We start from the raw sequence: 17,396 nt of genomic DNA, 5'->3' as shown, positions 1-17,396 counted from the left end.
TAAAACAAATTGTATTTTATCTAATATTTAAAAATATATTATATGCCAAAAATAAAGGGAGATTAGAAGAGTAGCTTTTTCAACCCACAGCCAAACTGTCTGTATATAAAGGAAATGAAAAACATGAAAGTGACTATAGAGAATTCTGTCACTCTGGAAGGGAGGAATATGAGTGAAACTGTAAATGGGAAACAAAAGTATAATGACAGCTGTCCTTCCCTTGGCTTTAGTGATATTAATAACTAACCCTATTGTGTTATGGGCAACAGAACATTTAAAATAAAACTATGGTGCCACTTGTGACACCATTTTAAGACCAGTATTTAATAGTTTATAGGAAAAGGAATTTAATATATTAAAGTAAAGGTGATAAGGTCTTTAAAAACAAAACATTTTCAAATGAGGCGTCTTTAGGTAAATTAATTATTCCATTGCATTGGCTTGAAAAGTGCGTATAACAGCTAAGAAACTAATTGAGCTATGAGTGTTCCAACTGAGTTAATTCAATTTGAATGTTGAACGACTTTTCCCTTTCAAATGGATGAATCTAGGTTTGCATGTATCCATTCAGTATCAGCATCAATGAATCATCAAAGATGATCATTTATGTGAGTACGTGGCAACAAACACAGGTAGGTGCTGAAATAATCAAAAGTATTGAGTAACCTTTTTTGCAACTCATGATTTATGTTGGAAAAATGGTGTTGACCTATACAACAATGGTACAAAAATTGTGCAAACATTTTTGCGTCTTAACAAGAATGAAAGGAGAGCCACCAAAGTGTCTTGGCAGTTGTGGTATTCCCTACTGCATCTTTGCAAGTTTTAAGAAGCCAGATTTACTTAAAAATGTCTCTGCCTGCTGGGCTTGGTGGCTCACGACTGTAATCCCAGCACTTGGGGAGGCCGAGGCGGGTGGATCACAAGGTCAGGAGAAAGAAATGAAACCAGGATGCTGTAGAGGTATCTGCACTCCTGTGCTCATTGCTGCATTATTCTCAATAGCCAAGATACCGAAACAACATAAGGGTCCATCAGTGAATAAATGGATAAAGAAAATATGGCATATGCAGTGGAACATTAGTCAACTTCAAAAAGAGGGGAAATCCTGTCATTTGTGACAACATGGATGAATTTGCAGGTTTCTTTAGAATCAATAATCTCCTCCTACTCCCAGCCCCTGCAAACCACTGATCAGATTCTTGTTCTCATATTTTTGCTCTCTCCAGAATATCATAGTATATAGAATCACACAATACATAGCCATCTGTGTCTACCTTCTTTCACTTAGCCCATGTTTTGGAGGCAAATGCGATCTTTTGATATTATGTAATAAAATGTGTCAACATTTAATCTGCATAGCTCTGAGAACCAATATTTTCTAAACGCCCAATAACATATGTTACAAAAGGGGTGAAAAATCCCCTCACAATGCAAGATAAATCAATAGCTTTTAAGTTATTGAGTATGAAAAGTTTATCAATAAGTTTTCAGATCCTACTGCATTACTACTTGTTGAATGTGAGTGTAGTATCAGAGAAGAATATTCACAATTATCTGCAAAGCCTTTTCAAATACTCCTCTTTTCAACTGCACACATATCTGTGTGAGGCCAGGTTTTCTTTATATAATTCAACCAAAATAACACACTACAACAGAATGAATACAGAAGCAAATATGAAAATCCAACTGTTTTATACATTAAGGAGATTAGCAAAATTGTAAAACAATGTCATACTTCCTGCTAATTTTTTGTTTTGGAAAATATTTTTATAGGCATGTGTCGTTTGTGTTAATATGTGATGGATTCATCATGCTATTTTAAGTCAGTCAATAAATATTTCCATGTTTTCTCAATTTCTTCCCAAATACAGAAAATATTCACAGGTGTAATCCACATAAACAAAAGCTCTTTGGGTTCTCAATAATTTTTCAAAGTGCAAAAGTCCCTGAGACCAAGAGTTGAGAACAACTGTCCTAGATGGACTGGCAGATGCCCCTAGAGAATAAGAACAGCTGGGTAGGGAAGGAGTTAGGGAGAAAATTGCATATCTGATTTCCTGGCTTATAGTAAGGTCTCAATACATAGTTAATGAAAGTCAGGCCATAGCCAATGTAGTCAGGCTAATCAATCCAAGAGAATGAAGTTTCTGAAATGAGTAGATGGTTTTATCAAGGGCCTAGCATCCTGACTCAGAGGGACACACAGGTTGGTCTATCTACTGACATAATTGATCTGGAAGAGACTGAGGGTGAACTGGTATTGGAGTTGATGGTCAGGTTGAGAGTCTAAGTGAATTCATCAGATATATGCAGACGTATCAAATGCTAGCGGAGGATCAGAGCACAGGGTCTGTGGCAGAGGTGGTCAGGTTCAGAAAGTCTATAGGAAAGGATGGATGTAATTTGTATGGGGAGAGAACAAGGGTGACTTGGCTGAGAAAGATCTGAATTTGATCTGGGTCAAATGGAGGTTTCTTCTAAGGTTGAGATGGCCCCAGATCAAGTCCTACAATGGCAGAATCTGAGTGGGATTTCAGTGAAAGTAGGAAGTGGTGATAGTGGTGGAGGGAGTGGGCAGTTTGGTCAGGTGTTGTAGAATATTGAACTAGGACTTTTGTCTTTGCATTTCCCTTCTCACTTTACCTTTAGCCTGAGTCTATAGCATAAATTTCATAGTCTCTAATCTTCACCAGAGGCCAGGAGTTTTGTTGGGGTAGAGATGGTGTGATACTGAACATAGTGTCTTAGCACAGATTAGCTGATCTCTGTCCCAACCTTCTGACTTGCTCTCACATGTACACCTATTGTTCAGTTATAATCCTAAGAGATAACAGATTTATTCTGAAACAGGTAATTTTAAAAACATATGCTTGGTGTTACCATCAAAATCACATTGACATCCTTTTATTTTGAAAATATAATATACTTTCCTACAAATTTGGGAAAGCCAGAACTTTTTAATGCATTTTTAAATTAATGGTTATATTTAAAAATATTAAGCACAGGTTAATCTAGATTCTTTATTTATATTGTATTTGTGGTGACACCGAATTATACAGAATTCTATAGGAATTCTATTCTAATTTGGTCCATGTCCATGTATTCAGTATGACAGCATCATTAATTATGTTGAAATGAGTATGGAAAACATATAAGCTGCTAATGCTAGGTATTACTAGAAGTTATATCAAACCTTGCTTGCTACTGAGAATAAATTGTGACATCAACACCTTATCGTTAATAAACACAGAAAGCACCCTAACCTGACATTTTTATCTTACAATGTGTGTTGATAAATACAAAACTTGATATTTACTATAGGAAATGCAAGGTATGTAATTTGTCAAGAAGAATTTAGCCTTCTTAGCAGGCACATGATTATTTGGTTACCTTCTGCTGTCTGCTTCCTGTCTGCAAAGGGTGGTCCATTCCTCCCCTCCTCCTGCCTAATATCCTGTGAAGGTGCCATTTACTCTGCTGCTTATCAGTTGCAAACGATGCTTGGTGCAACGGGAACATCAATTATTTGTGGGCAGAGAGCTAAGGCTGCTGGAATCATAATAAAGGATGCTGGAGCTGCCAGCTAATACACTATGTCAAAGGCAATGTGTAGACCAAAGAGAGCACATTTCAGAAGTCTATGCCTTGAAGATAAACTTAGGCCAGATTTGCAGACTTTAATGCTGTATAGGTTATGTAAGAATTTGCTAATGTTACTGAAAAAAACTGGTAAGACATTTTCCTTTTATCCATGCAGCCTTTCACGCCATGGATTTATTAATACTATTGACTTTTTCTTCTTGAATCTGGTGTGTTTGTGTGTGTGTGTGTGCGTGCGTGTATGTGTGTATGTTTGCTTTGTTTCTAAATGGTGGCCAAATACCAGGTGAAGTTAGATGCAGGCTTTTTATAGGTCCTTTGTCTTCAACCGTGAGCCCTTAAAGATGAGTTTGTAAACTTACTGTGATTGTTATTGCCTTATAATTTCACGTTGGACTTCTTAACTTTTGTTTTTTAAACAGGAGATTAAATAGACTAGGTGAATGTGGAAATGTCAGCACTGGTCAATGTGGCTTGGACAATTTATTTCCAATTCTATGAATAGGGTTTCCAACTACTGAGAAGAGCTCACATTTCTCGCTCTCCTGATATTCATATAAAATAATTCAACCAGCCTACTTAAACTTCCTGATTAATATTGTAAGGATGTTCACACAAAATCAAAAGGATTAGAATATCTTTATAAAAATGAAGATGATTCCTTGACAGCAGAATGATAATCCTAAATCTACCCCACGCCTGTTGTGTGCAGGTAAAGGGAGATGACGACCTTCAGTTTGTAGATGGTTCTCATTTAGGTAGATGAGGATAACTATTGATTTGCTTTTTAAGTAATTTTACATTTTAGAAGAGTTTCATATGTATAGAAAAGCTGCAAAGACAGTATAGAGAGTCCTCATATTCCCTGCACCATGCTCCTCTATTGTTAACATCTTACTTTATCAGGGTGCATTTGTTACAACTAAAGAACCAGTATTGGTTTGTTACTACCTATTGATTTTTACTTTCACGTGCATATTTATTATTTGTAAGATGCTACTCCAATATTAGGAATTGCTCCAATATTCATTCATTGTATTTATTTTTCCAAATCCATTATATTTTACACACCAGCTTATTGCCTTCTAAGTTGATCACCCATTTGCCCTTGATGACACTGTATCATTTGGGATTCTAAGTGCTACCATGTCTTCGTGTTTCTCTCAGCTGCTGAGCTTTGGGCCACATGTTGGGATGAAGGTCAGATAGATGCACTGTGTGATGTTCGGCTTCAGAATGAGGAGACTGCTAATCAGAAAGGGCACTTTAAAAATCACTCCATTTAATTCACATATTTTACAGAGGAGAAAATGGAGGCCCATTGAGGTGAGGTGACTCACCCAAGGTCACACACTGCTGGTGGTGGGGCCTGGACTGACGTCCAGCCTCTTAACTCCTTTACACTTACTGCCTCTGATGAAATTTTCACAGTGACGCTTTTATTCTATTTATTATTTATACCCTGCCTACTTTAAAAAAGAATTGGAGCCAGCTGCTCTGTGATTTACTTTGCTTTGAACACAATATAGATCACTGCATCCTGCATGATTTAAGTGAATTTTTTAAAAAAATAGATAAGGCTCTCATCTGTAAGTATTTGATAAATAATTCCTACCACCTCATAACCACACTACTGATGACTTGCACGTAGTAGGCACTGAGTAAACAGAGGTAAAATGAACAAATGAATAATGCTTTCTTGGATTTATAGAAAAAATTCACAGTGCATGCAGATGAGTGCAGCATGGCTAAGTGAGTGGGAAGAAATATGATCTATTTTTGGCTCTAGAAGGGGGGTGTGAGGGAGATACTGTGGATGAAAGATGAGTATTTTGGCTTGTGGTTCCCTTTATACAATTAGATGGACTGCAGAGGTGGGATGCACATCTGTAGGGCCTCATAAGGTAGAAAGTGCCCCGGGTCCCACGTGTGACTGGGCAAGCTATTTGCCTTCTCTGAGCTTTCCGTTCCTCACCAGTGAGGATGTGAATACCTGTCTCTTGAGGTTGTTGCCACTGTTAAATAATAGCAATAAGAAAGTGTTTTGCAAACTCTAAAATCTGGCATAGATGTTTTTTATTAATCTCTAGGATTATGTAGAAGGAACTCAGCATTTAAGGCAGGTTTTCTATGAAGTACTTTAAACCTTTCCTGTTTTGCAAGTTATCTAAGCATCATGAAAATGTTAGAACAGTGAATACTGGGAATTGAAAAGGGAAATAAATAGATATGAGGAAAAATGGTTTTATAACTCAACCCTATGACAGAGAAAGCTGAGTCAAAAATGGTAGACATTGGGATTTACTACCTGCCTGATAGGGAGAAGGGGAACGAAGCTAGGCCAGTGTGTCCTGCTAATAATTTCTGCTATGCTTTGGCTCAGGTTTTATCACTCTGTTCTTAGGGTGGGGTGAAGAAATCCTGGCAAGCATGAAGATTCCCTTTAGGTAGGCTGTGGGATATATCAGTAGAAAGCATTACACTCTTACCAATAGAGTATAAGCATTGCCTTTTCTTTGCAACCAACTATTGCGGAAAGCAGTATGGTGATTCCTCAAAGAACTATAAACAACTACCATTCAACCCAGCAATCCCACTACTGTGTATATGCCCAAGGTAATATAAATCATTCTATTACAAAGATACATGCATGCATATGTTCATTGCAGCACTATTCACAATAGCAAAGACATGGAATCAACTTAAATGTCCATCAACAGTAGACTGGATAAACAAAATTTTGGTACCTATACACCATGGAATACTGTGCAGTCATAAAAAAGAATGAGATCATGTCCTTTGCAGGAACATGGATGGAGCTAGAGGCCATTATTCTAAGCAAACTAACTCAGGAACCAAAAACAAAATACTGCATGTTCTCACTTATAAGTGGGACCTAAATAATGAGAACACATGGACAGAAAGTAGGGAACAACAGACACCGGGACCTACTTGAGCAAGGCGGGTGAAAGGAGGGAAAGGATCAGAAAAAACAAATTGTTGGGTACTATGCCTAATATCCAGGTGATGAAATAATCATACACCAAACTCCCAAGTCACAAATTTACCTATATTCTGAGCTACAACTCGAGATTAAGATGAAGCTGGGCCAAATGAGAACCAACAGTATTTGCACAAAACAGCTGCCAACATACGGTATCACAAATTGCGCTAACGATCATTGCTCTTACTAAGTGGGACTTCATTCCTTCAATGCTGTGCTGCTCCAGGCAAACTGAGAAGTGAGTGGTCTTGGTTTTGCCTTCCTACCTGTAATCTCCCTCAATGGACGCATATCTTATGCACCTGGGAGCTTGGCTTGCCTTGTGGGGCTAGCTTAGCCTGCCACATAAAGACACTCTGGCTTCCATGTCATCTCTATTCTTTCATTTCTCATCCCATCCTTCTTAAATGTGGCCTGGCTGGTATCTCACACTCTTGGGGCCTGCTCCATGCTTCATAACCCTAAAAATGAAACCCATGACAATAGAGAAAAAGAGCCAATGGGCTACTATCCTGAGTAATAGAATGTTCAGAGAATTGACCTGGGGGAAAAGCAAACTTTAATTTTAGACAGGCTGGTATATGTAGGATTTCTATATGGATCTGACCCTCAGTCAAATATAGAATGATGATCAGGAAAGAAGCCTGCGCAGGGGATGTGAGTTTTTTGAGTGACTTAGTACAAGAGAGATTAGACTGACTGTGTGACCCCAGAGGGTGAAAGAGACTACTATGTGGTAACCCGTGAGATTTTGGACAGGACAGGTTTTGTCTCATAGTTTGATTGCTATAATGCACTTAATTTTTAAAAATTGATTTTTATTCAAAAACCTAAAAGGGCTTAAAGTTATGAGTTTCAAAATAACCTCATTTCATTCCAAAGTGGCAGAAAGAAAAAAAATCCTTCTTGGTCAATCACTTTCGTGTATTCATCCTCTTTCCGTTCAACCAACAAATATTGGCTGTGTGTTCACTGCTTCTCAGAGACTATCTTAGGAACTTGAGATAAAGCAACAAAATGAAACAGATAGTCACTGACTTCATGGAACTTACACTGATTGGAGGACCCAGATTATCAAGAGTTAGTAGAATAAATAACTAAATGTTTGTGCCATGGAGAAATAGATCAGTGTAAGCAGAATATGCTGAGTTGTGAGTGGAGAGACTGCTTTAGGTAGGTGGTCAACGGCGGCTCTCTCCGGGGTGATATTTATCTGGGACCTGAATGAAATTAGGGCTGGGATTCTACAGTTTCCTATTTTCTATTAGCCAGCCAGCTGAGAGCATTCTTACCAGGGCTTATGCCTCTGAGCTCTGAGACATGAAGTCTAAGAACCAGGCTTTCTATCCCTCGATTGGTAGTTAGACGCAATGTTGCTCATTTTTCCATACTGGAGAAAGGTGGCAGCTCTAGTACTTTGGAGGCCATTGGAGATGGGATAAACCTGTGGCTTCATTTAGACGAGAAGGACATTTGGTAATGCTGCCTTGTTCCAGCAGAGTTACAGAATAAGTGATTTCCTAGAAGGGATATTCTTCTAAATAGCTTATCCCTGTAGTTCCTGAATTTAATTTAATAAAATACTTGGAGTGAAATTCTCCAAGACCATTTTGTGTACATATCAGACTTCAAAAATAAGTTTTTGAACATTTACGTTTATTTAGAATAGAACCTCCGTCACAAAGAATTTGAGCCAGATTGTGCTATACAATAAAATAATCAAAATAAAAATGAGAAATGTAAAATTCAGAACAAAAATATTGTAAACCTGGAGTAGAAAGTCACGATCCCCCCAAAAAACTAGAATGAAAAGGCCCCTAAGTCCCTTCGTGGTTTTTGTAGTAAGGCTGAAATTTGGTTCTAAGCTTACTGGTAGTCAAAGTGACAGAAAAAAAGGTCAGGTCTATCATTTTTGTCAGAAAGGAAAAATTATACCACATCTTTAAGAAAAGCAAAAATCCCCAGGCACTCATGCTACAAGAAATTTCTCATGGGGATATTTTGAACATGGTTTAAATCTTATGTATGAAGTTTATTGGTTTGAATGATACTGTATTTTACTATTTATTAATAAAATATCACTAAGAAGTATTGAAATGTTTTCTGTTGTTTTCCCTGAAATGATAAAAGACCCAGAAGGATCCGTTTTGAGTTTTTATATCCTATTCTCATTGTCTTTCTGTCTTTTTGTCATGTTCAACTTGTTGGCCATGGCCTTGTCGTGCTGTTAATGCCCATGCTTTTCCAGTAGAATTTTCTCCTACTTGACTGATTTTTGGCTTCTGATCTGCCATGGATAAACAATCTGACAATCATACTTGCAGAGTTGTATTTAGAGTAATAAATAATAAAAAATAAAAACAGAAACATCATTTATAAGCACTTTATAAATAACAGGTAATGTTCTAATCACTTTATATGTTACTTCATGAATCCGGTCTACAATCTCATGAGGGGGAAAAAATTACTATCCCTATTTTACAGATAAGAACACTGAAGCTTGGAACGGTTATCTAACTTACTCAATATCTCATATCTGTGGTTGAGCTAAGAACCAAGGTAGCATGACTGTAGTGCTAGGTTGTGAGAAACTCACAATGGGACAAGTTGGTATCACTCGTTTGTGTTTCTCCAAGTTTTTTCTTCTTCTTGCTTCTAGTGTTCTGTATGGCTGTAGTCTTCAATAAGCAGGCTCCTGATCAGTGAGGTGTGTGACTGAACTGTTTAGTATCAGCTAGATAGAAGATTTTCTTTGACAAGAGGAGATGCTGTCTGAGAGGCACTGTACTTCTAAAGGCTGGCCCTATCCCTTTGAATTACAATATCTGAATTCTAATCTCCAATCTTCTATTTATTCACTTCCTCAAAGTAGGTGTATTTATCTCTAGACTGTGGTTCTTCCAGCTACAAAAATTTAAGATTGTAGAGTCTCATGCAAAGGTGAAATGAGAAAGAAATATAAAAACATTTAAACTACCTTAAGTCCCCTGTTTTTCCATTCTGAATAACGAATTACCATGTGTTAATTGCAGAGGCTTCTATATATGGAACCTTATGCAGTTCCAAATAACTAAATGAAGTGATTTATTTTTTCAAATATTATGCTTGCCATTTCATATATTTTCTATTATATAAAAATGTCTTTTGTGTATTAATATTTCTTGACCACAATTCTAGTATCCTTTCTGATATTGTCCCCTGCCTGCTCATGCAGAATTGACCAGCAGTTCCAGCTCATAGCAGAATCCTCCACCTAAATTTAGAAATTGGTAAATCAAACAAACACAGGAGCCTCAAAGTCTGTAGAAGTACAGCTGATAATCTTTTTGGCTTTTAAACAAACGTAAATACTCTAAAACTTGCTCTTAGCAAGTAACTTTATAATTAGGTTAATGTAATAGCATTTTGTTCTTTTGTATCACATTTCAATTGAAGATCTAGAAGGGATTTTAACAAATGTGAGTGCTTTTTACCTTGGTTCCTGTAGAATAGGAGGTTCATTATGCTCGTATGATGATCCATCACATAATGGCCATTAGGGCTACCGGGTTGGGCATTGCATTAGTCAGGGTTTTCCAGAGAAACAGAACCAACAGAATATACACAGACACACGCACGCACGCACACACACGGGCACACACATCACATGTATAAGGAAATTTACTATAAGGAACTGGCTTATGTGATTATGGGGGCTGAGAGTCCCATAGTGCGCTGTCTGCAAGCTGGAGACCCAGGAAAGCTGGGGTGTAGCTTGAGGGCCTGAGGGCCTGAGAGCCTAAGATCTGATGGAATAGATTCCTGTCTGTGTCTGTAGACCTGAGAACCAGCAGTGCTCAGGGAAGGAGAAGGCTGATGTTCAGCTCAAAAGGTCAGGCAGAGAGCAAATTCAACCTTCCTTTGCAGTTTTGTTCAAATTAGACCCTCAACAGATTGGGTGATACCCACCACATAGAAGAGAGCAGTCAGTTTTATTCAATACACAAATTCAAATGCTAATCTCTTTTGGAAATGTCCTCATAGACACAGCCAGAAATAATGTTTAATCAGATAGGCATCCCATGGCCCAATCAAGTTGATGCATAAAATTAAACATCACAACTGGATCGAGGACTTGGAAGATGATCTGCAGGACAATAATAAAATAGTCTTTAAACCTCTAAAAACCAAATGATTGTGTGAAGAGGGTAGGAGAGCCCAGATTTGCCTGGACTTAACATGATGAATTCTCTTACACTTTCTGTGTCGGATCCGGTATTACCTAGTAAAAATAACCCAAAGAATGTATCAGTATATGGAGGTTAATTTTCATACCTTTGAAAGGATTCTCATCTGTATGGCTGGAGTTCTGTCTTGAACTTAACAGGCACCAGCCTTGAGGATTCAGGCATGTCCATGAATATAGGATGAGCTGGTGAAAGGAGGAATCCAGGTATTCAATTAGAGTAAACGGATATGCAAAGGAGGAAGGGGGTTTATACAGTGAGGGAGATGAAAGAAAATGAAAAGCGGTAAGAGGGTAAGACTGCATGGTGTCTCTCTTTAATATTGATCTACAGTCTGGTCTTAGGTCTCTGAGCCTTGTAATAAGGAAAATTGCATGCAGAAATTGAGCCGCTGCTTCCACAGTCAACAGGGTGAGGTACAGAGGCATCAGGAATGTTGCTTTGGTACTGAATGCTAACACAGGACTCAGAGTGGGTGAAAAAGTCAACCTCTCCACTTCCACACAAAATACACCTGGAACCTCAAGAGTTGCTGCCTCTGAAAGCACAGAAGATGGTGTCTGCAATATGAAGCATCTGGGTACAGGTTGTGGTGACAGCGATGAGACCCAATCAATGAACTTCTTACCAGGGACACTGATGGTGAATCAGAGCAGAAAGAGATGTTGGTAGATGTTCTGATTAATTCTTGCATACACCTGAGGCACCTCTGGTGACTTTTAGACATACTAGGGTGAGTTTTTACAGGCAGCTAAAGGCTCCCTTGAATGAAAAGAAGCAAGAGCTGGAGAAACATTTTCCTGTCTGGAGAAACTCAGGCCTCACATGGTAAAATTAGTAAGTCAGAAAACACTTTTCTGCTCATGCTTGGCCCCAACATTTTGGTTTATCAATATAGCAAAGCAAGCCTGCTGTTAAAATCAGGGCGATTGACTGTGCTAGATTTAAAACAGAGCAGCACCAGATTCCTCCTTTGGGGCTGGTGGCAGTTGGCCCAATTCCTTGCAGGAAGCAGCCCAGCAGGGGCTGGGCATAGGCAGGACAGGAAAGACAAGGCCCACTATTGCTCGCTCTACCTGCAGTTACCAAATGTAGGTGATTTTCAAGGTTCTGCATTGGCTTCAGCGAGCTGGGACATTTACTCTCCAGGAAGTAAATTAGAACGCACCAGAGGGTTTTTATAAAGTCCCTGCCAAGTGTAATCATCGCTCCTCGTGCCTCTAGGTGCTCAGCGTGTCGCATTTCCCACTGACATCAGGCACAGGAGAGTGCGTTTGAACCTCAGGGATCTGACCAAAGCTTCCCAGGGAATGTCTTTCAAGTTTCCACTTTTATCTTAAAAGTGTTTGTAAAATTTTTATTCTACTTCATGATATACTTGTTTTCACATAAAGGTATGTCTTAAGTTGGTTACTTTTGAGTCAAACTGATGCTCCAGAAAAATGTCTATTTGGTGTCTTAGCAAAGTTCTCTGCACATCCCCATGTACCTCTGATGATTGAGATACATGCATGTATAGTATTTTTACATATATTTACATATCTATGTAAAATGTATGTATAGATATGTTAAAATATATATGTATCGGGTTTTTTTTTTTGAAAATGGAAGCATCTCAGCAACAGTGCGTGGTGGGGCCATTGCTGAAAATACAATTATGTGATTGCTTCATTGATGGGGAAGGGAAGATGCCTCTTGCTGTGACCCCACAGCAAGGTTTCTGGCGGTAGGTCAATGGATGAGGATGGTTGATAGGAACAGTCCTGGCTACCCCTGACAGTGGGATGTGTTAGCCATGGGGACTGGCCAGGCCATGGTCCACATAGGAGGATGCCACATCAGTCACAGGGTTCTAGGAGACCAGTTGCTCAGCTGATAGCTCTTCTGATGGAGTGTGGATAGACGTAGGCACCTAGAGAGCAGGAGCAAACAAGAGGAAACACATGAGGAAAAACAGCCTGCTTATGTTTTCTAACTTATCTAGAAAGGGAGACTCTCAGGTATTCATTTGTCTGACAAAGGATCTAGACTCTGACCACACGAATTTGATCTTAAAGTTTTTTTTTTTTTTTCAGTGATGGGAAAGGTGTTTTAAGGATGTGGTGAGGGCCTTGGGTATACAGTACATGAAAAATTAGGTTTACTATTTAAAGTTGCTTTAAGAACATTGGAACAGCAATAAAAGAAAAGGAGAATCTCATGTCCATGTGATGCTACATTATTGCATTTCTTGTCATTGTTTTTCTACTGCTTTTTCATGTGTACATGATGTTTATCTGCTTAATAGGGGCAGAGTAACACTTGGAATTAGGCTTTTCTCAGTTAGCTGTACATCATCAATGCTTATTTCTTTGTTGGTAGTCCTGCGTTTTTAAATGCAAAAGATGGTACTGTGACTTCTGGGATTAAACCACCTAGGAAGAAGAGTACGGAGTGTTGGAGGGTGTGGCGAAGGAAATCAGGAAAAGGAGGAAGGGCAGGCGGGAAGGGAAGAGAGAGGGGAGAATGTGAGGAAGAGTGGGCCATATGGTGCTCTGCAGATGCTCCATACATTTTATATTTCAATTTAAAATTAATAGTGATGACAATGATATATTTTATGTGGCAATTTATAGTTTCCCAGGTGCTTGCGCATCCCTTTGGTCCTCATGGGACCTTGGGGACATTCAAGGCGGCCATTTCCTTGCAGATAAATTAAAGGGAGTTTGTACTATCTGATATCAATTAGTGATCTCACCCATTAATGAGTTTTTTTAAAAGTATTTTTAAAGAACTGTATTAGGCTCACAGCAAAATTGAGTGAAAGTTACAGAAATTTCCCATATACCTTTTGCCCCAACACATGCCCAGCCTCCCCTACTATCAATGTCCTTTACCAGAATGGTCCATTTGTTACAATTGATGAACCTACATTGACACATTATTATCACCCAGAATCCATAGTTTACATTGGAGTTCACTATTGGTGTTTTACATTCTATGAGTCTGGACAAATGTATAATGACATGTATCCACCATCATAGTTTCATAGAGGTTGCTTTCACTGCCTTAAAAATTCTCTGTGTTAAATATCATAGCTATTTATTATTATTTATTAGAGTAAATAAATACCTATTTATTTCTCCTTTTATCCCGCAATCTCTGGCAACCACTCATCTTTTTACTGTCTCCATAGTTTTGCCTTTTAAATAATGTTCTGTTACTGAAATCACACAGTTTGTAGGCTTTTCAGATTAGCTTCCTTCACTTAGTGATGTGCATTTAATTTTCCACCATGTCTTTTCATGGCTTGATAGCTCTTTGATGTTTTTAGCACTGAATAATATTCCATTGTCTATACATACCACAGTATTTCCCCATTCACCTACTGAAGGTCATCTTGGTTACTTCTGGTTTTTGGCAATGATAAATAAAGGTGCTATAAACATCTGCGTGCATGTTGAGTGAACATAAGTTTTCAACTCCTTTGAGTAAATACTAAAAAGTGTGTTTGCTAGATCACATGGTAAGAGTATGTTTAGTTTTGTAAGAAACCACCAAACTGTCCCCCAAGGTGGCTGTGCTGTTTTGCATTCCCACCAGAGTTCTTGTAGCTCCACATCCTTGCCAGCATTTGGTGTTGTCAGTGTTCTGGGTTTTGGTCATTCTAATAGGTGTGTAGTGGTATTTTGCTGTTTTTAAAATTGGCTATTAGTGAAATATTAAAAATAAACTTCTGAATTTGTTTCTAAGAGTTTTTCACCTTGGTGATTAAGTAAGCTAGAATTAATATAGTCAAGAATTATAATAAAAGAGAATTTATTGATCTCTACTTATGTTATTAACTCCTTACATAATCCGGGTTGTGAACTTCTGATTTACTGTCAATTTCTAGTTTTCCTTTTCTTCTTAGGTCCTTTCAATGGCTTCCACCTAAATGTCACTAAAAAGAAGAAAATATGCTATTCCAAAATATTTAAAAGCATAACCATATGCTTGTCTTATGATAAGTAAAATGAGCCCTGTTCCCATTCTCATTCAAGAAGGAGTTAGTTTGAGAGGGAGAAATGTACTGATATGGTTTGGCTGTGTCCTGACACAAATCTCATCTTGAATTGTAGCTTCTATAATTCCCTCGTGTTGTGGGAGGGACCCAGTGGGAGATGATTGAATCACGGCGGTGAATTTCCCCATACTATTCTCATGGTAGTGAATAACTCTTACAAGATCTGATGGTTTTATAAGGGGAAACCCCTTTTCCTTGGCTCTCACTCTTCTCTTGTCTGCCACCATGTGAGATGTGCCTTTCACCCTCTGCCATGATTGTGAGGCCTCCTGAGTCACATGGAACTGCCAGTCCATTAAGCCTCTTTCTTTTGTAAATTGCCCAGTCTAGGGTATGTCTTTATCAATAGTGTGAAAAATGGACTAATACATGTACCTTGTTTCTCTCTGTGTCATTTATTTTAGGAAGGGAGGAAAACATTACCCTCTGAGTTAGATTCCAAAAGAAGAAACTTAACAGTGTCATCTTCCTTCAATACTAATGCACACCAAACACACACCACTCTGTCTCTCATACACACACACACACACACATACACACACACACACACATTATCCTTTGGCATCAGTGGACTAGGAAGGTTTGGGTAACAATCTCAGTTATACCACTTGCTATATATTAACATTTAGTAATAAATTGTAGCCCTCTGGGTTCATTTTCTCATTGTTACAACTGGGAATAAGCCATCCACCTCACCAGGTCGTTGTGTGGATTATGCGAAATGATGCACTGGAAACATCTGCAGTGGGTCTCAACTCTGGTTGTGCAACCACAAACACTTGTAGAGCTTCAAAATAACAACAACAAGAGCTGATCTGGTTCCCCACAGACTTACTGAATATTATCATTGTGGGTGGGCTGAAGCCTCAATGTTTTGACTAAGCTCTGCAGGCAGTTCTGATGCACAGCCAGAGTGGAGAGTCCTTGGTCTATAGTGCAATGTCTCTCCATCAGGTTTTATCCTTTTTCACTCTCCCTGCAGGGTTCCTCTGACAGGTGTATCTCTTGCCTAGGAGAAAAATATAAAACCAATGTATTCACATAAAAATGATGGGGCACCTGAGATGTTCCACTTTCCAGGAAGGAAAGGAAGGAAACTTATTCTGCTTTTGGGCTCCATGGTGCAGATAACATAGACACAAGTCCTGACCTACAGACTCAGGCTGCACTTGATGGAGCTCCCAGAGCAGCCTGTTTTCCTCCTGGCTTCTAAGTAGAGTGTTGCTGCCAATCAAACCAAAGTATCTGATTTTCCTGATGGTTTTCAGAAAAAAAATTCCAAAGCTTCCCTCTATAAACTGCTCCTGAGTTTAAGGTCTATTGCTTGAAATGCCTCCTTTATGAGAAAGTTGAACCTCCTCAAAGTACTTTTATCTTACTGTTGCTTTGGCCCAAGAACTACTCTTAGGTAAAAATTTGAGGATTTGATCAAGTACATATTAACATTTTTTTCTTCTAGTCTATTTGTTCACAAAAAGAGATCCCTGGATCATCATCATCATCACCACCAAGGGACTTATAAACATAGTCTTGGGCTTCACCCTGGAACTACCAAATCAGAAACTCCGGGTTTCCACGCCAATAATATGTGTTTGTACCAGCTCTCAAGGTGATTTGGATGCCAGTTCATGTTTAAAAATCACTCCTTTAATCCAGTTTAGAACGATTGGCCTAAAATATTGGTTCTCAAAATAAGGTGCTATGAACTGAATTATGGCCCCCACTCCCAACTGCACAAAAATTTGTATGTTGAAGTTCGAACCTCCAATGTAACTGAATTTGGAGATGGGGCTTTTAGAAAATAATTTCGATTGAATGAAGTCATAAGGGCAAGCTCCTATTCTGATAGGGTGGGTGGATTTATAAGAAGAGAGAAAAGATCGCTCCCTCTCTCTGTCTTGTGAAGATACAGCAAGAAGGAGGCCTTTGCAAGCAGAAAAATTACCCTCACCAGAAACTGAACCCTCCTGGCACCTTGATCTTAGACTTCCCAGCCTCTAAACTGTGAGAAAAATTAATTTCTTTTGTTTAAGCCACCCAGTCTATCGCATTTTGTTATGGAAACCCATGCAGACTAGTACACCGAATGAGTGTCAGAATCACCTGAGGAGTGAGTAAAGAACACAGAGGTCAAGGCTTGTTGAAATAGTATAGGGTCTGGGGTCTAGTACAGTTTACCCTTGAACAACACAGGTTTTAACTGTGCAGGCCTACTTATACCCTAATTTTTTTCTACCAAATACAGATAGAAAATTTAGTATTTGAAGAATGTGAAACCCATGCATAATAGAGGGCTGACTTGCGTGGTCTGTCTACGTTGGGCTCTGCTGAGCAGACTGTGGGACTTGAGTATATGTGGATTTGGGGTTGGTCCTACAACCAATTCCCCACTTACACCAAGGGCAACTGTATTTTTATCAAGTTTCCCAGGTGATTCTGAGACCGGCCAGTTTGAGAACCACTGGCCTACAACAATTCACGAAAGAACGGGATCAATCAAAAAGTGAGAAGACAGTGT

This window comes from Piliocolobus tephrosceles, chromosome 6 (genome assembly GCF_002776525.5).
Source record: "Piliocolobus tephrosceles isolate RC106 chromosome 6, ASM277652v3, whole genome shotgun sequence".
Classification (NCBI taxonomy): Eukaryota; Metazoa; Chordata; class Mammalia; order Primates; family Cercopithecidae; genus Piliocolobus; species Piliocolobus tephrosceles.
The sequence above is the reverse complement of the archived record's forward strand: the minus strand, read 5'-3'. Positions refer to the sequence as shown.